At 54.0% G+C, this 5,892-nt stretch overlaps 1 protein-coding gene across 4 annotated transcripts in view; it reads right to left on the bottom strand.

Moving 5' to 3' along the window:
- The window catches only part of LOC127748936 (uncharacterized), a 102,675-nt gene that overhangs the window by 75,564 nt on the left and 21,219 nt on the right, over window positions 1-5,892 (bottom strand). The window lies entirely within an intron of this gene.

A 5,892-nucleotide genomic window follows, 5' to 3' on the forward strand; every position in this document is an offset into this window, starting at 1 on the left:
ACATAATAAAAAGTAGTCCATTGTAGAGTGAAGAAGCCTCGGCGGGGGGCGCGAGGGTCGACACGCGACTGTTCGTCCTCCTCCCTCCAATTACACTCTTCGTCCCGTCTCGGCCATTTCCTATCAAGTAGTAGTACCGCTTCGAATGCACTGATAAACCAAGTGTGCTGCACAAAAACTGTGCTCTCAACTCCAAGAAGATCAGCTCAATTTTTAAAAAAGACGATTATGCCAAATTCAACCCCTATTCGCATTTAACAAGAAAATAAGGCAAGGATGAACATTATTTGTCTTAGAATTCTGAGTTATCAGTGAGTAACTCTATCTAAAACCAAACTGAACCAGGTTACACTTACTACCATTTAAGAAATAAATACAACATAAAGTTAAAGTACAGCTAGTTTTAAGATTTTAGTCGCATCGTGGGGTGGGGTTTGCCTACCCCGGGGACATGGCCCCTTAGGGGAGCGAGTGGGCGAACCCGCACGCAGCGGTGTCTTAGCACTTGACACTCGCGGTGTGAGAAATCGAATAAAAGTAAACTATATATCTGCATTATCACGAAAGTCTATACTACACCCAATTTTTTTTTTTCTGGACGGGGTGTGGCTGTAAAACGGCGGCCCGAGCTTTGTCTGCGGAGCGCCTTTATTTGACTACAAGAACGGCCACTTTGCGGCTCGTCAGCGCGCAGCCAGCAGCTCTCAGTCCACAATTCAAATGTTCCCGCCCGCGCCGAACAGTCCGTCGTGTCGCGCGGCCCAGACCCTAGCGCCGGTCGTTGTTTCAACATTCGGAGCCAAACGGAAAAATTGACACAGCGTCGTCGCACTGGAGCAGCATGGCGACGAGGCGACGGAGCGCCGCGTACATAGTAATTGGTAATTTTGCCACTTCCTGCTTAAAGGCATGAAGTCTGCGGAGGGTGGGGGCGGGCCAGGGAGGGGGCGCACAGGGGCCCTTCAGCTTTTACAGAGGAGGAGGGGGTGAGGGCTGTGGAGGGGGGGGGGGGTCTCAGACCGGTCGAGAGGACATGGCATCGGAAGGAACTAACGGCCGAGGAAGAGCCGGGGCGTCGACTCGTGCGCCGAATTCCTAAGCGGGACGGACGACACAGGAAAAAAAACGGAGAAAGAAAAGAGGGAGAGAGGGAGGGAAGGGCAATTCCGAATAGAAGCAGTGGTGACGGCGGTACGGCCCGGACAGCAGAGTGACAAAGGAGCTCAAAGGCATCCTCACCACGCTGCGTAGCCAACAATTCCTGACATTTGTTTACGACACTGACTGCGCAGTTCACGCTGTGTTCTGATTATTTTCTTCTGCTACGTAATATGAAAAGCAAAACAAAACAAAAGAATGACATTTAGCTCACAACAAAAAATAATAGAAAAAGCTAGAAAGCTCTGCTAGAAAGCATCAAGAGGGCTACACTCTAGGCTCCACTACTATGAAAAATATGTTGTAATCTCTCTCCATCTTGCCCGCCGTGCATCCGCTCTCCTCTCTTCGCTCCTTCCCACTCGCTCCCGCTCTCCTCCGGCGCAGCTCCACCAACATTTCCCCTCACGTCCTTCCTTATTCGCTATTTTCCCGAGTCTCTCCGCTAATCTCCATCAATCCTACTTCCGTCCGCGTCATCCTTCCCTTCTCTCGGCCTCACATTCCTCTCGCTCCCTCTCTCGCTACCTCCCTGGCCTCTGCGCTCTGCCTTCTCTCTCGCTCTCTCGTTCTCACGTTCCTCGCCGTGTGCGCGTCAAACCCACCAAGGCCTTACGACCTGACAAGCGTCTCCGAGAGAAGAGAGAGAGGGCGAGACTGATTGGCTCGAAATCCATTTCCGTAAGCTAGGCTGATTGCTTGGGTCTGATTAACTATCCTTGCGACAGTTAAAAAAAAAGGAACGTTTTCCAGTTGTCAAGTTATTTCTCACAAAATAATTTCAATTGCAATAAGCTATCGAAACAATCAACGAACGGAAAACATCTCTCCCCGCCGGAAATAGGTTTATGTGGTCTTACGCTGCTCTGCTCGCGCTGTGCGGGTGGGCAGCACTTAGGCTTTATGCAGAATGCATGGGGACCGTTAACTTGCAAATGGCCATTGATACGATCGCAGAGCGCTATTGCTGTCCGTCTGACAGACTGTGTGGCAGGCTCGCGCACTGAGGTGTGGACTGTACGGCAACGGAGAGAAGAAAAAGGAGGGGGGGGGGCAACTGCGGTCTCACCTCACCCTGCCGAAAGGTTACATCCCGGAGGCAGGCGTCGCCTCTGGGAGGCGCGTCACTCAGGGTGGACTTCATTCCCCCTCCCTTCCCCCGGGGACGGGCATTTGTCTTGGTATGCCGTGCGGCGGTCGGCCTGCTGCTGGACGCCCCCAAATTGACAATGATTCAGTGGCGCAGCAGCGAACAGGCAGCGCGCACTCCCCCGGCCTGGCCAGCGGACTTGTGTCACGCGGCCAATAAAGGCCGGATGGTTAACTGGCACAGCGAACTGGAGGGCCACAAGCCAATACCAGCCTCACGCATGCGGTGGGAAACCTTGGCTGACTGGAGGATCCCTGCTCAAAATGAAAGAAAACATATTTGCCCTTATTTCAGGCCTCAAATGATTACGAAACCTAGTGTCCTCCATGACGCAATTGAAGGAAGAATCCTATCTCAAAATGGGTTATATTGTCCTGATCTTGCTCAGATAATATCTACATATTATGTAGTGAGGTTAGGTTCCCCTAGTATTTAGTAAAAACATGAAAAAAAATGTCCCCCTCTCGATTCATCTCTTTGCTCTTAGTTATATCTCTGTCAGTCTGTCTGTCTGCCTCCAGAGTGAGACAGGTGGAGCGCGTTCAACTATGAGTCATTTGGTATTCCAGAGAAGCTCACAGCAAACAGGACTCGGAGAGCTATGCGAAGTGTCCTTCAACCATACGCAAATGCAGCGCGCGCGCGCGCTAGAGAGAGAGAGAGTAAGTAAGGGACAGTCTACAGTAAGAAGACCTGTTTGTGTTCACCATTCCACAGATGACGAAGAGAACGTCGGACAAACCGCTAGGAATCGTCACGAGCGCCACCAAAGCGTCCACCACATAGTATATGGGCATGAAAGATACATACGCACAACGCACACCCCACCCCCTCACACACACACACACACACACACACACACACACACAGTGTTACTATGGCGGCAGCCGTGATAATAGGCCGTTTGCGCGTCCCAAGTTTTCGAAGCTCGATAGAAATAAAACGTGAAATACACGCTGCGACCCCGCGGCGTCATAACGGAGGGAATTTACGACTCTATTAGGGTGGAATATAACAACTACTGGAGAGGGAGAGGCAGTGAGAGCAAGAGAGAGAGGGAGAGGGATGGCGTCCATCGGATTACCCTTACTCAGCCTGGCCCTAGGGCCGTCCGTATTTCATGTTCTATATTTTCTATTCGTCGCGTGGTGGCCGGTCGAGACGCTACAGGGCCGAAAAATAAAACGGCAACACATACCGCGGACCGCGGGGGAGTATTGCGCATGATGTGTGTGGAGAAATAGGAGGACCGGTGGTTGCCGCGCTGACCCTGCACCGCATGAAGATGTCTGAGGTATATAAAAGAGGACAACAGAGTGCGTAACGCGCAAGCCTGATGACGTGCCGAACACGACGAGAAACATACGAGGAGGATTACACGGAGGCGGGAGCCGGTGGGATGACTTTTGCTAAGGCTTGCGCGCGCGCGCGACACCAGAAGCCGGCAGACGTTCTTTACGATGTCGCGGCGACGGTTTTTCCTTTATTTTTAAGGCTTTGTCCGGTCTAGACGGTCCGAGATACGACAAACTCTCTTCGCCGACAGTGGCGATCCCCTTCTACGGAAGTAACGCTATCTGCTGCCGATAGTGCGGGGCGGCGCGGGGCGGCACACCACCCGGACCTTCCGACTACCGTCTACAATGTTCTCACTAACTGAAAGGCCGCAGTAAGTTATCGTAAGCCACGAGGGGTGGCAGAGTGGAATGCGTGAAGCCGTGAAGATGCGTGGCTCATGGGACAACACCAATAATTTTACTACTGACCGAATCACTTCCTAAAATATCAACAGAAATGAGAGTCAAGTTGCGGCGGGTCTGGAGCGCCCTCCCGTTGCGCTCTGGTGCGCGACGGCGGCGGGGCCGGAGCGCCTTCCTGGGTAGGCAGTCCCGTAACGCTCCGGTGCGCGACGGGACAGCCTATCCCCCAGGCGCCTACACCGCAGCGCTGCCGCGATGCAGCAAGTGCAGACGACGACGCGCCACCTCTACGAGGCACACCGCTCTGTAGGCGTTTCTCTACCACCGGAGCAAAAAAAGTCTGCAACTCGCATTATTTTTCTTTCTCAGTCACGAGAATCTAATATCCAGCGGGGCCAGCCTCAACATACAGTAATCTCGCGGCGCTCGCCCCCGGCTCGGATGCCGCTGATAGTGTCGCTGCGCGGTCGTGATTACTGCGGCGCTGGCCCCGGCCACGGCCCCGGCCCTGCAAGAAAGCCATTACCGCAACAGCGCCCGCTTCTTTTCTCTGCGCGTCCCACTCCTATCACCCGCCGTACCCGTCCCTAACACCCACACCTTCTCCTGCTCCTCCTGCAGCCGCCCGCGCCGCCCCACGACACGCCGCCGCGACGCGCCTCGGCCACACCGAACGCGCGCGGTTAGCGGAAAAAGAAAGGGCAAGCTTCTCGGCTGCAGCCTCTGCTAAACGAGTGATCTCAATTTGATATTGCCTAAGGTAACCATGCCAACCATCGCAGGAATAGTTCTTAGGCGGCACCGTAAATTGTTGGTTCACATAAAATTCCCCATGTATCAAAAGACAATTTTTCTTTTCGTTTTCGCAACTATGTTAGGTTGCGTCCACCACACTTTATAGTGCTGGCGAATTACGCGATGGTGACCATAGTTAACCACTTATATTCTATGTAATCATCCTTGAGCTCGGCACATATCGCATCGCGAGGCGGGGCGCTGGTGGGCAGGGCAGGGTAACTGGTCGGGTAGATCTAGCGGGTCGCCGGTCTCGGGAGGGGCCGAAAGGAGAGGGTGGCGCTATTTGACACGTAGCAATTTGTCTCCATTGCACGTTTGGCCGCCCCCGAACGGCGTGGTACCCCTCCAACGCCTCCACCCCCACCCCGCCCCCCGCTCTTCACCCCTTACCTCCGCCTGTGCCCTTTCTCTTTCGGTGTACGCCGTTAGGGAGACAGCGACAGAACGGCTGTATAGTGACCGTCCTCACATTCCGTACACCGGCCCACCGACACTACAAACACAATTGACGCCCACACATATAAGCGGGAACCCGCGGCGACAGGTTTGAGGATTCCATCTGCTGTGACCGAGGCTGTGACAACATCATCTCTCCTCGAGGCAGGAGCGGATGAAAAGAAGGTAGCGGCAGAGCGCGTCGGCCGTCTGGAGGCAAGTACCAGCAGCCAGCAAAATGAGTGCGAAATATATGAGTGCAGTTTTCCCGGGCGCAGCCGGACCTGCCGGGCGGGCCGCACGGTGCAATATCAAGTTGGCGGTAACTTGGACCCTCCCCTCCGTGCCGTGCTGCGCCGCGCCACGCACAGACCCTTCCTCTCCTCCTCGGTCCAGCCCGGCCTCTTAAGAGCACACCAAAATAAGGCCCCGAAAAGCCGCCGCCGCCGCTGGCTGTGCTGTGCTGCAGGAAGTTTGCACGCTCTTGTTTATGTTTATGTTCTGTACATTTTTTTTCTTCGTGCGCCCGTGGTGGTGGTGGCGGTGCTGCTGCCGCCGCCGCTCGGGGAGTTTTCTCCATAAGAAATGAGTTATAGTTATACCTATGTGGTGTCGGCTGCCTCCACTCTATAGCCTTTATTAAATTCGCAC

This window comes from Frankliniella occidentalis, unplaced genomic scaffold (assembly GCF_000697945.3).
Source record: "Frankliniella occidentalis isolate FOCC.00 unplaced genomic scaffold, Focc_3.1 Scaffold21, whole genome shotgun sequence".
NCBI lineage: Eukaryota > Metazoa > Arthropoda > Insecta > Thysanoptera > Thripidae > Frankliniella > Frankliniella occidentalis.